Genomic DNA, 23,022 nt, shown 5'->3' on the forward strand with positions numbered 1-23,022 from the left:
GTTCACAGTGGAGAACTCAATCAAAACACTTTGATACAAAACACTTTATCCAGTCCACATTTCACTTTTTTCTTTCCCTCCCTTTCCCCTTATAAGTCCCACTAATTTATTTTTATTTTTTAACATTTATTTATTCCCTTTTGTTGCCTTTGTTGTTTTATTGTTGTAGTTATTATTGTTGTTGGATAGGACAGAGAGAAATAGAGAGAGAGGGGGAGAGAAAGACACCTGCAGACCTGCTTCACCACTTGTGAAACAACTCCCCTGCAGGTGGGGAGCCTGCTGCACTACTGCCCGACTCCCTTCCCACTTATAAGTGAGATCATTTGGTATTTTCCCTTCCCCTTTTGGATTGTCTCACTTAACATAATATCTTCAAGTTTCATCAAAGATGACATGAAGGAGATGACTTCACCATTTTTGACAGCTGAGTAGCATATCACAATTTTTTTTTAAATTTTTTATTTAAAAAAGGATTAGTGAACAAAAGCATAAGGTAGGAGGGGTACAACTCCACACAATTCCCACCACCCAATCCCCATAACCCACCCCCTCCCATGGTAGCTTTCCCATTCTCTATCCCTCTGGGAGCATGGACCCAGAGCAAAACATATCACAATTTTTTAAGCCACTCATCTGATGTTGTACACCTGGTTGCTTCCAGTTCTGGCAATTAAAGATTATGCTGCTTTGAACACAGGTACACATACATTATGGGGCAAGCTCTGGAAGGCCTGCTATGTCCACCCCACGTCTACTACTCTGTTGGCCCCCAAAGAGGTGTTGTAGAGGAGAAGAAAAACAGGCCATGGGGGGTGAGTGCGCAAAGTGATGACTCTGGACACTATGGCAGGAGATAATACATTTATTGAAGAAAAAGTCAGGGTTTATATGGGGTAAAAAGAAGCCAGGTGCTGGGGCAGGGTGCCAGGGCAAATGTTTGACAGGCAAGAACCAATCAGATATTTTTAGACTCTAGCTTCCTTCTAATGAGTCTGTCTCTTGACTTCCCCTTACCCAGGGTATGGGACTTAAGAATGAGGAAGTAGCTCTTCCAGTTTATCCACATTCCATTGAGGAAATCAGGTTTATCCAGACCAGGTGGAAGGGGAACAGTTACAGCCTCTGGGTATAACAAGATGGAGGTCAAGGAGGGGTGGGGAGGCTTATAGGTGAACGCCTCCCATCCTCACAGAGAGGTATCTGGGGTTCCAACCAGGCTCAATCCACCATGTCCCTACATCACATGTATTCTAATATGTGTTTTTATTTCCTTTAAGTATATTCCCAGGAGACAAATTAATGTGTCATAAGGTAAATTGATTTATTTTTTCTTTTTTAGTATTTCCTTTTTTTTTTTCCTGAGTACTATTCAGCTCTGGCTTATGGTGGTATGGGGGATTGAACCTGGGACTCTGGAACCTAAAACATGAGAGGCTGTTTGCATAACCATTATGCTATCTACCCTCTGCCTGGTGAATTGCTTTCTAATGTTCTGAGAAGTCTCTGAACTGTTTTCCATAATGGCTGGATCATTTTACACTCTCATCATGTTCCCTTATCTCCCCACATCTTCTCCAACATTTGTTGTTTCTATCCCTTCTGATGTTTTGGCCCCATTTTCAAATAGGGTTGCCTGGTTTTGTTTGTTTGTTTGTTTGGTGTTAAGCTTGCTGAGCTCTTTATGTATTTTTATTATTAGTCCTTTGCCTGAGGTGTTTTATGTAAAGATCTTCTGCCAAAATGTAGGATGTTTTTCTGTTTGGGTAGTGGTAGCCTTTGTTTTGCAGAAGCTTTTCAGTTTGAAGTAGTCCCATTGGTTTATTTTATTTTGTTTTCTTTGCTATTGGATTTGAATACTTGAAAGCTATTTTGAAGCATAGGTTGTGAAGTATCATGCCAATGTTCACTTCTATGTATTTGATAGTTTATGGCTCAATATCCATGACCTTGATCCTCTTAGAGTTGACTTTTGTGCTTAGTGATATGTGATGGTTCAGTTTCACCTTCCTACATGTTTCAATCTAATTTTCCAACACCATTTGTTGAAGAGACTTTCTTTTCACCACTTAATGATTTGCCCCCTTTGTCAAAAATTAGTTGTCCATTGATGAGGGGGCCTATTTCTGGATCCTCAATTTTATTCACTGGTCTGTGGCAAACACAGATTTTGTTCAGTGACAAACAGATAGCTCATGCATAGACTGAGACTGAGAGGATGACTGAGAATGTGACTCCCTGCAATATTCTTTTCCCCGATATATCCTTTGTCCTTATCCCACATTGAATGAACTTTCATTGGCTAGATTAGATCACCTTACTATTTCTAGTGAATTTCTGTTCTCCCATGTGTTCTCTACATTTTCTAAAGTCCTTTCTACATCTATTACACAATTATTACTTCCTCCTCAGGTGTATTTCATTCCTTCCCTCTTCTCTGTCCAAACCAAAACAATATTCAGAGTGAAAGAGATAAGAGAACCAAAGGAGGAGGACTATATCCTTAGGAATATTATAATTTTACATTGGCCAATGGATCTTTTGTTTTTTTAAATAAAGTTTGCTTTTTTTCCCCCTTAAAAGTGTAAAAAAGTGGTTTTTAGAATGTACTTTTGGGACTATTTTTCAGTATCCTGGAGAGTATAAAATCCTCACACCCATTTTATAAATTCACTGGGACATGAATGTATACTCTTATTCCCTGCCTTGGATACACATTCTGAGCTCTGCCTGCTCCCCTCTATACTTCCAGGCATGATTACAGTGGCAAACACTTCCCACTTTGGGATGCACAGGATATGTTTAACTAGTCCTCTTTATTGGCCTGGTTTAACAAACTCAAAACTAAAAAGCTTCCTACACATAGCATCTTATGTAAAAAAAGGAATATTTGTAGGACAAATACCTAAAAGTAGACTTGCTGAGACCCAAGGTGAATGTTGTAATTAATATTAATCATCCAGTCAGAGTGTTCTCCTTGGAATTATACTAATGTACATTACAACAAATGTGCCTGAAGGCAAACATAAATTTGACCAAAGGAATATGAAACTCTTTTTTTTTTCAATTGAAGTACCATTTATATTTCTCATTTGTGTTTCTGCTCCTTCTAATGCCTATGTTTGAAAGTTACATATGATGTTTGCTCTGTATTTCAGAATGCTAGTCCTCATTTGCAATATGGAGCTGAAAGGGTTTTTTTTTCCATGTCATTGTGAGTATCTTTTTCAGTTATGTTGCATATTGGTTTTATTTACCATGTAGAGGTTTTGGTTTCTACTTTGTTAACTTTTTAAAATTATTATTTATTTATAAAAAGGAAACAGTGGCAAAACCTTAAGATAAGAGGGGGTTACAACTCCACACAATTCCCACCACCAGAACTCTGTATCCCATCCCCTCCCCTGATAGCTTTCCTATTCTTTAACCCTTAAAGAATAACCCAAGGTCATTGTGGGATACAGAAGGTGGAAGGTCTGATTTCTGAAATTACTTCCCCACTGAACATGGGCATTGACAGGTCAATCCATACTCCCAACCTGCATCTCTCTTTCCCTAGTGGGGTGGGGCTCTGGGAAAGCAGAGCTCCAAGGCACATTGGTGGGGTTGTCTGTCCAGGGAAGTCTGGTTGGCATCCTGCTAGCATCTGTAACTTGGTGGCTGAAAAGAGAGTTAACATATAAAGCCAATGAAGTTGTTGGCTAAACATGAAACTAAAGGCTGGAGTAGTGCAGATGAAGAGTTGGGGGGAGATCTCCATTCTGTAGATAACTAGTAGGCATATTTTAGTTATATTCCAAAGGACCTGTGGCTATACTAGTTTTTTTTTTTCCCCTGAATCTGAAATCTGATATGCAGGTAGATCCAAGTTATTCTCTGGGGAGATGATGTCATGGCTGGAAAAGGACTAGAAAGCTAGATCTGGGAAGAGAGTCGCTTCCAACTATGGGAAAGGTGTATAAATATTGTTGACTACCAACCCCATCAAATTGATGTAATCTGGGGCCCATATTCATTACAGTAGCCTATGTGACCTCTGAATCCCTGTAGATCCAAGTTCACATTCTGTGGTTGTAAGTAGGAACATTCCCAGCTACCCCAAACTCAGAACCCATCTTCCTTGGGTGGAGCATAGAGTATGTTGTCCAACCTCCCTTTGGAGGATGGAACATTCTCTATCTTTGTTGATCCAAGTTGAGGGCAAGATCCTATAGGAACCCAAAAGGGGTCTATTGTGTTGTTCCTGATAAAGATGACCTGTAACAATGGAGAAAGGGATTTATTTGAGTTCTAGGCCCATCATGTCAGTTTGGGAATCTCAGGACTTCCCAACTAGGGCCCCAGCTGATGAGGTGGCCTGATAGTGACTAAAGTCATCCTTAAAGTATGCCAGTTTCTTGCCCTTATTCAGCTTTTGCAGTCCTTGATTTTATAAGGTTAGCCTTGGAGTAGGTGAGGGAAATGTAATAGGTAGTAGGTGAGGAAGGTATCTAAGTCTAAGTAGACACCATTTCATTGTGAACTTTATACAGACTCAGTTTAGACTATTGAGTACTTTTGCCTTAATTTATGGATACATGTGAACATATGCTCTATCTCATGGGACCTGGTCTATATCTAGGTTTTGGGACTTTGTTAGGAAGTGAACCACCTGGAATGGAATTAGAGAATCCTATGAAAGGAAAGGCCTCACCCAAGTAATGAGGCTGAAGGGTTGACATTCCATGCCTGACATCATTGGACACAGTCTAAAGTGAAGCATGCTGAGGTTGTACTCTTTGTGTTGATTAGGTTGGGATTCATGGGTGCAATATCATTTGATATGAATTGAGAGAAGCATGCAGGAAAGTGAGCCCCATCCTAGAGGTTCCAGGACTGGGGGAAATATAGGCTCTATGGAGTAAGAGGGAGATTCCTGCTCTTTTAAGGTTTAAGAAGGCAGTAGATAGGTGTTGCTATAATCACTTTATTTGGCAATTGTGTTAACTCTGAGGATTTGCTGTATCATACACAACATCTCCATAATTTATGTCCTATGACATTATTTGTGTATAGCTGTGTCACTGGTTGCTTCTGTTCTCTCTGGTCTAAGCTTTTAAGAGAGTCAACATATGGAAGACTCAGCTTATTAAAAATTTTGTGACATTCAATAAATTTTCCCCCTCTCATATGAATTAAATAGTTATTTATATGACTTCAAATTAATAGGAGTGTACATAAACACTGTTCCCACCACCAAAAGACTATGTCCTATCCCATCCTTCCCCCTCCCCCATACCCCCACTGCCATGTGAAGCAGAACATTCACTCTTACCCTTAACCCAGGGTTTTTACTTTGCTGCCCTACTCCAAATTCAGTCATAAACAGAAGTTGAGAAAGAAGAACAGAAAAAGAAACTCAAAGCAAAATTTGACTGAGCTTTCCTGTTCTTTATCCCTCTGGGAGTATGGACCCAGGGTCATTATGGGGTGCAGAAGGTAGAGGGTGTGGCTTCTGTTATTGCTTCCCCACTGAACGTGGTTGTTGACAGGTTGATCCATACTCCAATTCTCTCTCTAGTGGGGTGGGAATCTGGGGAGGGAGGGCTCCAGGACATTGGTGGGGTTGTCTGTCCAGGGATATCTGGTTGGCATCCTGGTAGCATCTGGAACCTGGTGGTTGAAAAGAGAGTTAACATGCAAAGCCAAACAAGTTGTTGACTGATCATGAACCTAAAGGCTGGCATAGTACAGATGAAGTGTTGGGGGGTTTCCATTTTGTATAGCTAGTAGGTCTGTTTTGGTTATATTCCAAAGGGCCCGTGACTGTATTAGTTATTTTAGATATTCTCCTCACCTACTTCTTATTACACTTCCCTCACTCATTCCAGAGCTAACATTATTATAGCAAGGACTGCAAAAGCTGAATAAGGGCAAGAGACTGGCATACTTTAAAGATGACTTTTTAGTCACTATCAGTCCTCCCCATCAGCTGGAGCCCTAGTCAGGGAGTCCTGAGATTCTAAACAGACATGATGGTCATAGACCTCGAATAAATCCCTCTCTCCAATATTACCAGTACTTTATATCAGGAAAAACAAAACAGAGCCCTTTGTGGGCCCTCACAGGACCTTGATCTCCAATGGTAGAGAATGCTCCATCCTCTGAAGTGTGGATGGACAACATACTCTATGCTCCACCCAGGGGAGATGGGTCCTGAAATTGGAGCAGCTTGGAACATTCCTACTCATGACCACAGTTTGTGAGCTCAGATCTACAGGGATGCAGAGGTCACATAGGCTCCTAAGCTGTATATGGGCCCCAGATCACATCAAATCATTGGGGTTTATAATAAAAAAATATTTACACACCTTTCCTATATTTGGGAGCGACTTTATTCCCTGATTCAGCTTTCTGATCCTTTTTCCAGACATGACATCATCTCCTCAGGCAAGAACTTGGATACACCTGCATTTCACATTTCAGACTCAGGGGGAAAAAACAAAACAAACTAGTATAGTCATGGTGTATTGCTGTTTTAGCTATATTGTTCATTCTGTCATTATGAATAGAATAAAAGCAAAGCTTAAAAACATACTATGGTTGTGAAAATATAAACTGTGTCACTAAATAGCATAGTAACCCACTAGAAATAGCAATACCTACCATATGACCCTGCAATTCCTCTCCTGAGGAGAATCCTAAAGAACCAAAATACACCCATGCAAAAAGATTTGTGTATATCTATGTTAATAGCAGCACAATTTATAAAAGCCAAACCTGGAAGCAACCCAGGTGTCCACCAACAGATAGGTGGCTGAGCATGTTGTGAGATATATACACAATGAAATACTACTCAGATATTAAAAATGGTGATTTTACTATTTTCAGCCCTTCTTCGATGGAGCTTGAAGGAATCATGTTAAGTGAAATAAGTCAGAAAGAGATGGATGAATGTGAGATGATCTCATTCACAGGCAGAAGTTGAAAAACTAGATCAGAAGAGAAAACACTAAGCAGAACTTTGACTGGAGTTAGTATATTGCACTGTAGTAAAATATTCTATGTATAGGTCAGGGGAGAGTTTAGGTCCTGGAAAAGGACCTAAACTAAAATGGCAGAGGACCTCGTGTGGGGGGTGTATTGTTGTATGTAAAACTGAGAAATGTTATGCATGTACAAACTATTGTATTTACTGTTGACTATAAAACATTAATCCCCCAATAATGAAATTTGAAAGAACAACAACAAAAAAAAATACTTAACTATCTGAATCTAGATAATACACCAACTTTAACCTACAACATTTTTTTTCAATCTTTTCTATTTCAGGAATATCTGTCAATTATTTCCTTTTTTCTGTTAGTTATTTCCATGGCAGTTTTTATCACTGATTTCTCTTACTATATAGATTTTAAGAAATGAGGTATGAGACATAAAAATTTGGTTGGAAAATCCCCTTGAGTGGAGAGGTAATATAAACCTTCTTCTTTGAGAAATGTTAGCAAATATCTAATGCATTTTCAATACAAATAATTGTATCAATATCAGAGACAATTATTAAATATTTTCAAATGTGCTTTCAGGTATTAATTACGTGAGAGTCTAAGGACATCTGCTTTGCAACTAAAAATATGTGATAGTCAATGGTAGATGAGAAAAGAAAGTTGTTCATATACAAGATAAGGAAAGAACCATACTAAATTGCAGTGTACACTGACTGACTCATCATTCATTAACTTGATTAAGATAGAATAGGGAAAACATGCTAAATCATTATTATTATCATTGTGATTCTATCTATATGAATACTTATTTATCAAAAGTATGCTATGTAATTTGTAAAAATTAACAATTTTAATCATCATAACAGAGATAACTAATATCTAATAACCAAGACTAATGAGATAATCCAACTTAAGGAACTCATTATATGACAAAATTTGCCTTTTTTTTTTTTTGCCAGATGAGTGGTTTCTGAAGCTCTTTGTCTACAGAATTTCACTGATCCAGCAGGTCATTTCAGGATTTTTGGTAGAAGATTAGAGAAAAAAAGAGAGAAGGGACACTCGTAGCACTATTGCACCACACATGATACTTCCCCTCATGAAGTTGGGGACCTTGGGTTTGAACCTTGGCCTTCACACGTGGTAACACATGTGCTTTTCCTGGTGAACCATCACCCACTCAGCTTCCAGAACACTTAAAAACATAGTATGGAAATGTATTATTGTCCTCAAAATGAATAAAGATTATTTCACTTCGGTTTTTGGATAAACCCAGTACATGACTCTTTGCCTGTAAGGGCTTTGGATAATGATTTCATAAACTCAAAGATTTATTTTATTATCCAGTGGAATATCTGTCAGGAAAGATACCATGGATTTCATTCCACATCACTAGAGTTATAGAGCAGTTATCTAGTAACTTGGAGGAGAAAAATGTTATTGCTCTCATGGGAGAGGGCTTCATGACCTACTGTCAGGAGTCACAGAACGTCATGGAGTACTGTACTAATAATGGCAAGCATCTCCAGTGTTACTGTGAAATGCTAATGTATTTTCATGTTTTGTGGATATACATTAGCAATGCTTTAGTATCAGGAAAACATAAAACACATGCCTCTAAACCTTAAGAAATCAGAATAGTGATTTTGCCATGCTAAATTCTGCACTAAATATTAGAGTAAGCATAGTATGAAATCTAAATATCCAATCCACACCATTCCTGCTTTCAGGGAATTTACAATCCAGCCAGTAGTCTCTGGAGCAGGAACTAAAACTATAAAGGACTGTAAGAATTTTGTCTATTTATATATAAATAGAGTTTTACCTTGATTCTATAGGCTGTACTGTATGGGATGATTTTTTAATAGTGTGAATCTAGTATTAGTCATAGTTATTAATCTGTAGCTTGGTAATAGAAATTAATGCATATGTCAGAAAAATAAACAAGGCTTAATGAAAGCTCATATTGAAACATGACCTTGAAGTGCTTGTAAAATACTGTAATTTGTCCTTTCTAAGTTGAGCACTATCATAATATAAGCAAGAGAATCAGTACATAGAAGATTCCCAAAATACTTTAATAGTAACAGTGTTTAATAGACACCTTAACCAAGTTAATGACATCATTTATTTCCTTATAGAAGAAAATGTTCTTAGTATAACTAATTATTATTATGAAATTGTGTTTTCCTAAATTGTCACTTTTTAATTAGTTGACTTTTATTTTATGATAACCTGCTATTTCATAGTTAATATGTTGTAGCTGATTCATTGAAACCACTGTATTTATAACACTGTGCTCATTTCGTATCCTAAATTCCCTAGTCTCCTTTTCTCACTGTGTGCAGTAAACAATGAATATTGTGTTAAAAAATATTTGCTTAGTATTCATTATGCTTTGAATGAAAATCAGTTAAACTCAATGATTTTGTTATGGGAATATATATATATTGGAACTATAGACTATGTCAAATAAGAGGAACTGAATGTAGATAGGAAGAAGTCAAAAGAAACTATGAATTGGATTTATTCTTTTAAAAAATTATGTGTTTTACTTATGAATGAGATGAAGAGTTTCATGAGACAGAGAGGAAAAGAATGAGAGACAAGCATACATGTGGCCCCAGATATGAACCAGGGACTTCAAATATGCAAATTGGATTGTCTAACAGTTATTTCCCTAGCTATGAAGTTTACTCTTTCTTTTTGCTAGAGAAATTAAGTCTATGTATATTTTTTCACATGTCTATGATTTTATATATAAAATGTGCAAATGATGAATTTTCAGATGAAAGAAAATGTGTATAATATATACATAGTAAATACCCATATATGTATATATTTATGCACATATATACTAGATAGTTCAAAGTAAAAGTTTAATTCTAAGAAAGTGCAATAGGGTTTATGTTTTTTTACATACTGTGCCTTGAAATAGAGTGCCATACAAACCTTATAATAACACAACCATTAACTGCTAACAGTCTTTACATTATTTTTCATTTATCCCTCAAATGCTTTAATTAGTAATTTTATGTCATAAATTTTCTAACCAAAACACACAAAATTTAGTACTTTATCTTTTGTTCAATTTTCTCCAAATAGATTCCCTATAAATATTATACACTCCATACTGAATGATAGAATTTCTTGTGCAAAGCTTACCCCCAAGTCAAAATAGCACAAGTACCTCTCATAACCTTGTTCTCAAATCCAAGACACGAGTATAGAAATGTACATTGAAAGACCTCTATATTATAATTTGAAAGCATGCATAAATTTTATTATTTTAATGATTTGTTCATCATGTTCTTTCAACATGGTTTTTGTTTAGTTCAAGTCCCCACCCAAAGCAAAACCCCTTTTCAGAAACTTTCATATATATTTAATGCACATAACTATATTATATGTAGTATATTATATATGCATCTATGTACACATTTACTTATATTCGTGCTATATCTCTTGATGACCTAAATATTTCCTGTATCATTCATTATTTGTTGTATGACTTGCTTTATATGTTCCCTCAGTGTCCTACATGGCTACTTTCACAGGGGCACATATAAATGGGTTCATACCTCTTAAACATGTACCTTCTAACACAATCAATATAAACTTAGATAGGAATTTTCACCAATATTTTATATTGCTGAGGTCTTCATCATTTTAAGGTCAAATAAAATATTTTGACAATTATTTGTGTCAAGCCAGTAATTTCACACTTTGAGATTAAGAAGTGAAAGGTGAAAAATAAAATTAAAAAAGAGAAAACAAAAGAGTTTTTGAAAAGAGATTCACCATGTTAAAGACAGCAGGGAGATTGAGGAAGATAGGCTCTAAAGTGAAAAAGAAGACTTGTATCATGGTGATCAGTGCTCACTCAGCTGTAAGAGGATAATGTCAGTATAAGAAAAATTTATGGGGATTCGGGCAGTAGCGCAGCGAGTTAAGCACATGTGGCACAAAGCACAAGGACTGGAGTAAGGATCCTGGTTCTAACCCTGGCTGCCAACCTGCAGGGGAGTCTATCACAAGTGGTGAAGCAGGTCTGCAGGTGTCTTTCTCTTCCCTCTCTGTCTTCACCTCCTCTCTCCACTTCTGCTCTGTCTTATCCAACAACAATGACATCAATAATAACTACAACAATAAAACAAAAAGGGCAAAAAAAATGAAATAAATAAATATAAATTATTTAAAGAAAATCTATGGTAGTAGGACACTATGGAGTGAGTAAAGTAAGTAAGAACAGAGTTTCCGGAAGATGGCAGACTGAGAAGCTGCTAGTGGCTTGAGCTCCAACCACATCTACTGGAAACGGTAGGATTTTCTGCCTTTAGTAGGCCAGTCAATAAGGGGTCCTAGCTGTGACACCAAGGAGGTGACTATAACTTAATTTGGGTTAAAAAATAGAGTAAAAAGAAAGGGAAAATTTTTTTCTTTTAAATTATTATTCCCGAAGTGCACCCCCTCTCCCCTCCCCCCCATGACCAGTCCCTGGGGGGCAGATAGCTGCTCCTATCAGGCACTCCTGCTGAGCTTTCTTTACCAAGATTCCTGTCCCACCAGGGGGTTTCATTCAAGTCTATTCCCTTCTGAAACCTTTGGACTTTTTTCTTTCTAAGTAGCCAATCAGCTGCCTCTGCTCAGAGGGCCTGAGGCAATCTGAAGCCATCCAAGCTTCAGGACAGGCTTTTCATTCTGTTCTATTTTATTATCAATACAAGATAAACACATACCCCTTTCCCCCTCTCCTTCAGGCTGACCAGAATGAACTCTTAGTGTATTTTCCATTGCTAGGGTACCGGGTGTCATATTCACTGCTAAAATATTTCGTCTCACTTTTCCTACCAACCCTAACCATCCTCTTCCTCCCCCCCCACATAGCTAATTAAATAATAAAACATAAATAACTCCTTTCACTGCTCTTTTCTTACTCTTCTTTTCTTTTTTTTTCTCTCTTTTTTCTTCTTTTTCTCATTCTTGTCATCCTTTCTTCCTTCCATCTTCAGCTTTCTGAATTCACTGATACACATTTGGGAATTATTTTGGGGAAGAAACCTGACTCAGGGTGTACTCTCTCTGAGTGTATCTCTGCTCAACTTCCCTTTCTCCTTTAGCTACCCCTAGAATATACAGTGGATAGTAGATTTGCATAACTGTCTATTCCTGCTATTCTTGTCTAGTCCTGAGGTTTTTTTTCTTTCTCTCTTAACAATCAGCTGCCTATGCTCAGGAGGCTTGAGGAAATCTGGGACAGGGTTTTTTCCCTGCTCTATCTTATTATTAATATTATATAAAGCCATATATCTCCCCCCTTCAGGTTGACCAGAATTAACTCTTAGGGTATCTTTCATTGCTAGGGTAGGGGGCATCTTATCTATTGTGAGTGGAACTTGTCTCTTTACTCCTACCTCCTCTACAGACTCTCCCCTTTTTCCTCCTCCTAGCTTATTAAAAAAATAATAATAATAAGATAAAAATAAAGTAATCAATTAAAAAAACTTTCCTTTCACTGCTCTTTAATTACAGCTCTTTTTCTTATCTTTTTTCTTTTCTCTCTCTTGTTTCTCTTTTTTTTATCTTGTCATACATTTCTTCCTTCCTTCGTTGTCTTTCTGAATTTGTGAATTATTTTGAGGAAGAAATCTGACTCAGATTTCCTCCACAAAGAAATATGAAAGTCCCCAAAGAAAGTGGACTCTCTATGTGTGTACCTCTGCTCTACTTCCCTTTTCCCTCTTGCTACCCCTAGAATATACAGTGGATAGTAGATTTGCATAATAGTCAATTCTTGCTATCCCTTCTTTCCTTTCTCTTTCTTCTTCACTTGGACTTGGTTGGTATTTTTTCATGGACTGGAGACATTGATTGGAAAACTGGTAGTGATTAAACTGCTAAATCCTTGCTTCAGTTGCTATTGTAATTACTGAGGTTGGAGATTGCATTTGTCATAAAGGTATTTAGTACAGTTTGGCTTGTACTCAAGACACAACAACTGAGGAACAACAGAACATAAAAATAAGAAACACATAAAGCAAAAAAATGGGTAGATCAAAACCAAATAAAACTGCTACTCCAATGAATGAAGACAAGAGCCCAGAAGAAACTACAAATCAGTCAGAAAAACCATACATAAGAAAAGTATGCAAGCAATAATAAACTTATTAATCACAGAAATGAAAACAACATTGGAGTAAAGGAATGGCAGTATTAGGGAAACAACAGTTGACACTCCCGAGGAAAATACTTATTATCTTGAGGCAATTAGAGAACTGAAAGCTGAAATGCTGAACTAAGGAAAGAAGCTGAGGGAAGGGAAAGCAGACTGACAGAAGCAGAAAACAGAATTAGTCAGAGGATGAGTTAGAGAAAACTAAGAAAGAGGTTAAAGAGCTCAAAAAGAGATTGAGAGACACTGAAAGCAACAACAGAGACATATGGGATGATCTCAAAAGAAGTAACATTCGTATAATTGGTCTGCCAGAGGAAGAAAGAGAGGAATGGGAAGGAAACATTCTAGAGGAAATAATAGAAGAAAAGTTCCCAGACCTGAAACACAGAAAGGACATCAAGATTCAAGAGGCCCAGAGAGTACCAAACAGAATCAACCCAGACCTGAAGACACCAAGACACATCATAATTACAATGAGAAGAAGTAAATATAAAGAAAGTGTCCTAAAGGCTGCAAGAGAGAAACAAAAAGTCACATACAGGGGAAAACTCATAAGATTATCTACAGACTTCTCCACTCAAACTCTAATGGCCAGAAGAGAATGGCAAGCCCTGAATGAAAAAGGGTTTCAACCAATGAATGAAAAAGGGTTTCAAGCAAGGATAATATATACTGCTAGACTCTCATTCAAACTAGATGTAGGCATCAAAACCTTCTTAGACAAACAACAGTTAAAGGAGGCAACCATCACCAAATAGGCCCTGAAAGAAGTTCTAAAAAACCTCTTATAAACAAGAACATCACTATAATACTTGCAATATATCAGAGCAAACAAAAAAATTTTTTTTGAACAATGGCACTACAATACATTAAATCCATAAATCAATAAATGTCAATGGCTTAAACTCACCCATCAAAAGGTACAGAGTGGGGGGATGGATCAGAAAACATAACCCAACCATATGCTGCTTGCAAGAATCCCATCTGTCACAACAAGATAAACACAGACTTAAAGTGAAAGGATGGAAAACTATCATACAGGCTAAGGGACCACAAATAAAGGCAGGAACAGCCATTCTTATCTCAGACACAATAGATTTTAAGTTAAGTAAAGTAATAAAAGATAGGCAAGGACATTACATAATGATTAGAGGATCAATCAGCCAAGAAGACTTAACAATTATTAACATCTATGCATCCAATGAGGGACCATCTAAATACATCAAGCATCTACTGAAAGAACTTCAAAAATATATCAGTAGTAATACAATAATAGTGGGAACTTTAATACCCTACTCTCACACTTAGATCAACAAAGCAGAGAATTAACAAAGATACAAGAGAATTAAATGAACAGATTGACAGACTAGACCTCTTGGACATTTTCAGAGTCCTTCACACCCCCAAAACTGGAATACACCTTCTTTTCAAATCCACATAACTCATACTCAAGGATAGACCACATGTTAGGCCACAAAGACAGAATCAATAAATTCAAGAGCATCGAAATCACCCCAAGTATCTTCTCAGACCACAGCGGAGTAAAACTAACATTTAACAACAAACAGAAAATTATTAAAAGTCACAGAATTTGGAAACTAAACAACATACTGCTTAGTAACCACTGGGTCAGGGAGTCACTCAAGCAGGAAATTCAAATGTTCCTGGAAACAAATGAAAATGAAGACACAACCTATCAAAATGTTTGGGACAGAGCTAAAGCAGTACTGAGAGGGAAACTTATAGCCATAAAATCACATATTAAACACCAAGAAGAAGCTCTAATGAACGACCTTACTGAACACCTCAAGGACTTAGAAGAAGAGGAACAAAGGAACCCTAAAGCAACCAGAAGAACAGAAATCACTAAAAATAGAACAGAAATAAACAACATCGAAAATAAGACAACCATACAAAAGATCAATGAAGCCAAATGTTGGTTCTTTGAAAGATTAAACAAAATTGACAAACCCCTAGCCAGACTCACCAAACGAAAAAGTGAGAAGACTCAAATTAATAGAATTGTAAATGATGGAGGAGATATCACAACTGACACCACAGAAATCCAGAGAATCATGCAAAACTTCTATGAAGAACTATACGCCACCAAGCTAGAGTATCTGGAAGAAATGCAACAATTCCTAGAAACATATGCCTTTCGAAAACTGAACCAAGAATAACTATGAAATCTAACTACACCAATCACAGACAAAGAAATAGGAACTGTTATTAAGAATCTCCCAAACAACAAATTCCTGGACCAGATGGCTTCACAAACAAATTCTACAAAACTTTCAGGAAACAGTTAGTACCCATACTTTTAAGCTTTTCCATAAGAGTGAAGAAACAGGAATACTCCCTTCCACCTTCTATGAACATCATAGAAGGTGGAACATCACCCTGATACCAAATGCTGATAGGGACACAACAAAAAAGGAAAACTACAGACCAATATCTCTGATGAACATAGATGCCAAAATATTAAACAAGATCTTGGCCAACCAGATACAGCAGCATATCAAGAAGATTGTTCATCACGACCAAGTAGGATGCGCCCAGGAATGCAAGGCTGGTTCAACATCCATAAGTCAATTAAGGTCATTCACCACATCCAGAAAAGCAAAGCCAAAAACCACACGATTATCATAATAGATGCAGAGAAAGCCTTTGACAAAATCCAACACCCATTCATGCTCAAAACTCTACAAAAAATGGGAATAGATGGGAAATTACTCAAGATAGTGCAATCTATATATAGCAAACCTACAGCCAACATCATACTCAATGGACAGAAGCTGAAAGCCTTCCCCCTCAGATCGGGGACTAGACACGGCTGTCCACTGTCACCATTACTCTTCAACATAGTATTGGAAATTCTTGCCATAGAAATCAGGCATAGAAAGAAATCAAAGGAATACAGATTGGAAGGGAAGAAGTCAAGCTCTCACTATTTGCACATGATATGATACTATACAAATAAAGACCTAAAAGATCCAGCAGAAAGCTACTGGAAGTTATTAGGCAAGTTGTCAGTCTACAAAGGCAATATAGCAAGGTATCAGGCTAGAAAATCAATGTACAAAAGTCAGTGGCATTTATTTATGCAAACACTAAATCTGAAGAGAAGACATCCAGAAATCACTCCCATTTACTGTTTCAGCAAAGTCAATAAAATACCTAGGAATAAAGTTGATCAAAGAAGTGAAAGACTTATATACTGAAAACTATGAGTCGCTACTCATATAGAAACTGATACCAAGAAATGGAAAGATATCCTATGCTCATGGATTGGAAGAATAAATATCATCAAAATGAATATTCTTCCCAGAGCCATATACAAATTTAATGCGATACCCATCAAAGTTCCAACAAGCTTCTTTAAAAGAAGAGAACAAACACTGCAATCATTTATCTAAACCTGAAAACACCTAGAATTGCCAAATCCATCGTGAGGAAAAGAAACGTAAATGGAGGCATCACACTCCCAGACCTTAAACTATATTATAAAGCCACGTCATCAAAACAGCATGGTGCTAGAATAAAAATATGCACACAGACCAGTGGAACAGAACTGAAAGCCCAGAAATAAATCTCCACACCTATGGGTATCTAATCTTTGATAAGGGGGCCCAAAGCATTAAATGGAAGAAGGAGGCTCTCTTCAATAAATGGTGCTGGGAAAACTGGGTTGTAACATGCAGAAGAATGAAATTGAACCACTTTATCTCATCAGAAACAAAAATAAACTCCAAATGGATCAAAGACCTGGATGTTAGACCAGTAGCAATCAAATACTTAGAGAAAAACATTGGTAAAACACTTTCCCACCTATACCTCAAGGACATCTTTGATGAATCAAACCCAATTGCAAGGAAGACTAAAGCAGAAACAAACCAATGGGACTACATCAAATTGAAAAGCTTCTGCACATCCAAAGAAACTATTAAACAAACAGAGAGACCCCTCACAGAATGGGAGAAGATCTTCACATGCCTTATATCAGACAAGAAACTAATCACCAAAATATACAAAGAGCTCAGCAAACTTAGCACCAAAAAAGCAAATGACCCCATCCAAAAATGGGCAGAGGATATGAACAAAACATTCACCTCAGAGGAGATCCAAAAGCCTAACAAACATATGAAAAACTGCTTTAGGTCACTGATTGTCAGAGAAATGCAAATTAAGACAACATTGAGATACCACCTCACTCCTGTAAGGATGGCATACATCAAAAAGGACAGCAGCAACAAATGCTAGAGAGGCTGTGGGGACAGAGGAACCCTTTTGCATTGCTGGTGGGAATGTGTCCAGCCTCTGGAGAGCAGTCTGGAAAACTCTCAGAAGGACCTTCCATATGATCCAGTAATTCCTCTCCTGGGGATATACCCCAAGGACTCCATAACACCCAACCAAAAAGAGGTGTGTATGCCTATGTTCATAGCAGCACAATTCCCAATAGCTAAAACCTGGAAGCAACCCAGGTGCCCAACAACAGATGAGTGGCTGAGAAAATTGTGGTATATATACACAATGGAATACTATGCAGCTGTCAAGAACAATGAACCCACCTTCTCTGACCCATCTTGGACAGAGCTAGAAGGAATTATGTTAAGTGAGCTAAGTCAGAAAGATCAAGATGAGTATGGGATGATGCCACTCATCAACAGAAGTTGAGTAAGAAGATCTGAAAGGGAAACGAAAAGCACGATCTGACTAAATTGTAAGTAGGGAAGCAACGTAAAAACCCTGTGGTGAGGGGTAGACATGCAGCATCCTGGGCCAGTGGGGGGTTGGAGTAGTTGGGAGGGATTGGTCACAGTCTTTTGGTGGTGGGAATGGTGTTTATGTACACTCCTAGTAAATTATAGTCATATATCACTAGATAATTAATATGAGAGGGGGAAAATTAATTGTATGTCTTGAAGTTTTTAAAACACAGACTGAGTCTTTTCAATATATAGGATGTGTATTGGATGTGCATACTCTCTCAAAAGCCTAGACCAAGTAGATCAGAAGCAACCAATAGCACAGCTATATACAAGATACTGGGTACTATACAGCAAACCCTAACAAAAGGACTTTTCAATATTAACCCAATTACCAAATAATATGATGATAACATTAACTATCCATTGTCTTTTTGAACCCTAAGACAGCAGGAATCTCACATCTCCACTATAGAGCCTCTACTTCCCCAAGTTTGGGACCCTTGGATAGGGCCCACTTTTGGTATGCCCCTCCCACTCCATATAAAATAATATTGCAACTGCCTATCACAACCTAATCAACACAGTGATCGCCATCTCAACATGCTTCAGCTCAGACTGTGTCCAGAGACTTCACATGTGGAATGACAACCCTTCAGCTTCATTACTCGGGTGAGACCTTTCCTTACATAGTATTCTCTAATTACATCCCAGGTGGTTCACTTTCTAACAAAGACCCCAAACCTAGATATACACCAGTTTCTGTGAGAGAGATCATATGTTCACCATAAACTAGTGCAAAATATATACCTGAAAGCAGAAGTACACTAGAGTTTGCAGAGAGTAACCCCCTAACACTTCCTCTCCACTATTCCAAGCTTTGGGTCCATGATTGCTCAACAATTTGTTTGGCTTTGTATGTTAACTCTCTATTCAGTCACCAGGTTCCAGATGTCATCAGGATGCCAGCTAGGCTTTCCTGGACTGAAGACCCCACCAATATGTCCTGGAGCTCCACTTCCCCAGAGACCCACCCTACTAGGGAAAGAGAGAGGCAGACTGGGAGTATGGACTGACCAGTCAACATCCATGTTTAGCGGGGAAGCAATTACCGAAGCCAGACCTTCCTCTTTCTGCAACCCACAACGACCCTTGGTCCATGCTCCCAGAGGGATAGAGAATGGGAAAGCTATCAGGGGAGGGGGTGGAATATGGAGATTGGGTGGTGGGAATTGTGTGGAGTTTTACCCCTCCTACCCTATGGTTTTGTTAGTTTATCCTTTCTTAAATAAAAAATAAATAAATAAAATAAGTAAGAACAATGCCTTCTACGGTTTCAAATCAAAGAATAGTGTAGAAAGCAATTCTGGAAAAGAAAGTGCCCTTGCAGGTTGTTGTTGTTGTTGTTTTGTTTTTAAGGTAAAGAAGACAAGAATTAAGCTTATAGACAAAGAAGAGGAACTAGGGATTATTTTGCTTTCATTATAGTTATAGTTATTTGTATTTTGATATTATTTGTACACTGTTATAAGAACTTTGAACCTTGAGAGCTTGTTTGAAGTTTCTAGCAGGGGAGCCCAGCTACTTGCATACTCTCCACTGAAGATGTCCTTCTTAGACTGAGAGCAGCTTCTGGAGGGATGTACACGTAGCCAGATCAGCTGAATCAAACTTGGCTTTCAATGATGTGATAGATGTCTCAGCCAGATCACCCTCACATCCTGTTACAAGAATTTGAGAATGAGACTTATTCCCATTTGACTTCTTAGCTCTGTGTCATTCACATAGTAGGCACAACACAAAATTTACTGGATTACATTGTGTCATATCTCTCAGTGGATATGTTTCTTCAAAGACTGCAATGGATTACATAATCAGATGAACAACTTTATTTCATTTTCTTGTCTTTTTCTACCTTCATCTATAAAAATCAAGTAATAAGGAAAATGTATTTAAAAATCAGCCTTTTGGAGAAGCTTGGATATTCATTAGCAACTGAAGGAAGTTTAAAGGAGGAAAGATCATCAAGGGAATGACTTCTTTTTCTAGCGTTTGCCCTTCTTCCGTAGCCAGTCAACAGCGTCAGGTTGAGCCTGATGTAAAGTTTCGAGACCTCCTTTGAATCTGGAGAGGTGGTAGTCGTTGACTATGTGGGTCATAGTCTGTCTGTAGCCGCAGGGGCAGTTCGGGTCATCTCTGGCTCCCCAGCGATGAACATAGCGGCGCACCGTCCATGGCCTGTTCTTATCTCCAAACTCAGTGGCCAGTCACCTAACTCAAGTTGGACGTGCTAAGATCGACCCAGTCTGGAAAAGAGAAATTTCCCATGAGTGGTCATCCCACTTCCGCTTATCTTGTCCATCTCCTAAACTCTCTCCCTTTACACTGTCTGAACTGGAAGACACTTTGAAGAGGGTTAAACCGGGAACGGCTGCTGGCTATGATAACATCACCGCAGAACTCATTCTTAACTTGGGCCCCGCAGCAAAGAAGTGGCTCACTCCATTCCTGTCCCACATCTTGGAATCTGAATCTATGCCCAAAATTTGGCGTCGTGCGAAGATTATAGCGGTTTTGAAACCAAAGAAAGACCCAACACTGGTCGCCAGCTATAGACCAATTTCTCTCCTCTCCGTGTGTTACAAACTCCTTGAGAGGCTGCTTCTGTCACCTATTTCTCCTCTTACAGAGAAATTCCTATCACCTGCCCAAGCTGGCTTCCGCCCAGGAAGATCTACCTGCAAACAAGCCCTGGCCCTCTCAACTTAACATTGAAAATGGATTCCAGAAGAATTTAAAGATGGGTGCTGTCTTTGTTGATCTCACAGCAGCCTATGACACGGTCTGGCTCCGTGGTCTCCTAGTCAAGATCTCAAGATGCCTGCCTCCATGGGTGGCCAACACTATATCATTTCTTCTCCAAAACAGAAGATTCCGGGTGCATCTGGGTGACAAGTCTAGCAGATGGAGACTTGTCTCAAGTGGCCTCCCCCAGGGCTCTGTTCTGGCTCCTACGCTATTTAATATTTACATCAATGACCTCCCAGAAACTTCTTCAAGGAAGTTCATCTACGCCGATGACATCTGCTGTGCAACTCAGGCATCCAAGTTCGACATCCTCGAGGAAACACTCACAAAAGACATGTCTCTGATATCTGATTACTATATAAAATGGCGATTAATCCCTAGCACTGCAAAAACGGTATCATCTGTTTTCCATCTACACCATGCCTCGGCCTCGCGTGAGCTTAATGTGCAGCTTGGCGATACGAGAATCCAGCATGAAGCCCAGCCAGTCTATCTTGGCGATACTCTCGATCGCACTCTGTCATTTCACGAACATCTCATAAAAACTGCAGCAAAGGTGGGCGTGAGGAATAACATCATTGCAAGACTGGCCAGCTCCTCATGGGGCGCGAGCGCTTCCACACTACGATCATCATCTCTGGCATTATGCTATTCCACTCCAGAATACTGTGCCCCAGTATGGTTCTGTAGCCCCCATGTCCACTTGGTCGATTCCAAATTATATTCCTCCATGAGGATAATTTCTGGAACCATCCATTCCACCCTGGTTCCATGGCTGCCAGTTCTTAGCAACATCGCCCTGCCAGATATTCGTCGGCATGCGGCATCATCTAAGTTCATTTCCCACGTCTACGCTCGACCGGACCTGCCAATATACGCGGATATCTTCGCCCACCCTGTCCAACACTTGACGTCTTGTCACCCAATCTTCTCCCCTACACCTACACTGAACTTCTCTGTTCCAGACTCTTGGAAACAGAGTTGGCTTGGCAGTCAGCTGAGGTAAAGAACAAACACCTCATCACAGACTCCTGCAAGCGTCAACCTGGCTTTGACCTAGCACGTTATGATTGGTCCCTCCTCAATCGCTATCAAACAGGCCATGGCCGGTGCGCCTCTATGTTCCATTGCTGGGGAGCCAGAGACAACCCGAACTGCCCCTGCAGCTACAGACAGACCCACATAGTCAACGACTGCCACCTCTCCAGATTCAAAGGAGGTCTCGAAACTTTACATCAGGCTCAACCTGACGCTGTTGTCTGGCTACGGAAGAAAGACAAACGCTAGAAGTAGAAGAAGCTTCATCATTCAGGTGAGACCTTTCCTTTCATAGTATTCTCTTATTCCATTCCAGGTGGTTCACTTCCTAACAAAGTCCCAAATCCTAGATATATACCAGGTTCTGTGAGAGAGAGCATATGTTCACTTGTATCCATAAACTAGGGCAAAATATATACCTGAAAGCAGAAGTATACAAGAGTCTGCAGTGAGTACCCCCCAACACTTCACCTGCTCTATTTCAATCTTTAGGTCCATAATTGTTCAACAATTTGGCTTTGTATGTTAACTCTCTTTTCAGCCACCAGGTTCTGGAGGCCAGCACGATGCCGACCAGACTTCCCTGGACTGACGACCCCACCAATGTGTCCTGGAGCTCTGCTTCCCCAGAGACCCACCTTACTAGGGAAAGAGAGAGGCAAACTGGGAGTATGGATCGACCAGTCAACTCCATTGTTCAGTGGGGAAGCAATTACAGAAGCTAGACCTTCCACTTTCTGCAACCCACAATGACCATGGGTCCATACTCCCAGAGGGATAGAGAATGAGAAAGCTATCAGGGGAGGGGATGGGATATGGAGATCAGGTGTGGGAGTTGTGTGGAGTTATACCCCTCCTATCCTATGGTTTTGTTAATGTCTCCTTTCTTAAATAAATAATTAAAAAAATAAAATTAAAATAAACATCTTTAGTCATTCGGGTGGTAGCTCAGCGGGTTAAGAGCACATGGTGCAAAGCACAAGGACAGGCCTAAGGATCCTGGTTGGAGCTAATGGCTCCCCACCTGAAGTGGGTTGCTTCACAAGTGGTGAAGCAGATCTTCAGGTCTCTATATTTTTCTCCCCCTCTCTGTTTCCCCTCCTCTCTTGATTTCTCCCTGTCTTATCCAACATCAATGGCAACAAAAGTGAGAAAAAATGTGGCCTCTATGAGCAGTGGATTTGTAGTGCAGGCACCAAGCCCTAGCGATAACCCTGCAGGCAATAAGTAAATAAATAAATATATTTGGTGCACACAATTTGGTGAGTAGAAATATGTGCATGCTTAATAAGCCATAATCAAAATG

This window comes from Erinaceus europaeus, chromosome 4 (assembly GCF_950295315.1).
Source record: "Erinaceus europaeus chromosome 4, mEriEur2.1, whole genome shotgun sequence".
NCBI lineage: Eukaryota > Metazoa > Chordata > Mammalia > Eulipotyphla > Erinaceidae > Erinaceus > Erinaceus europaeus.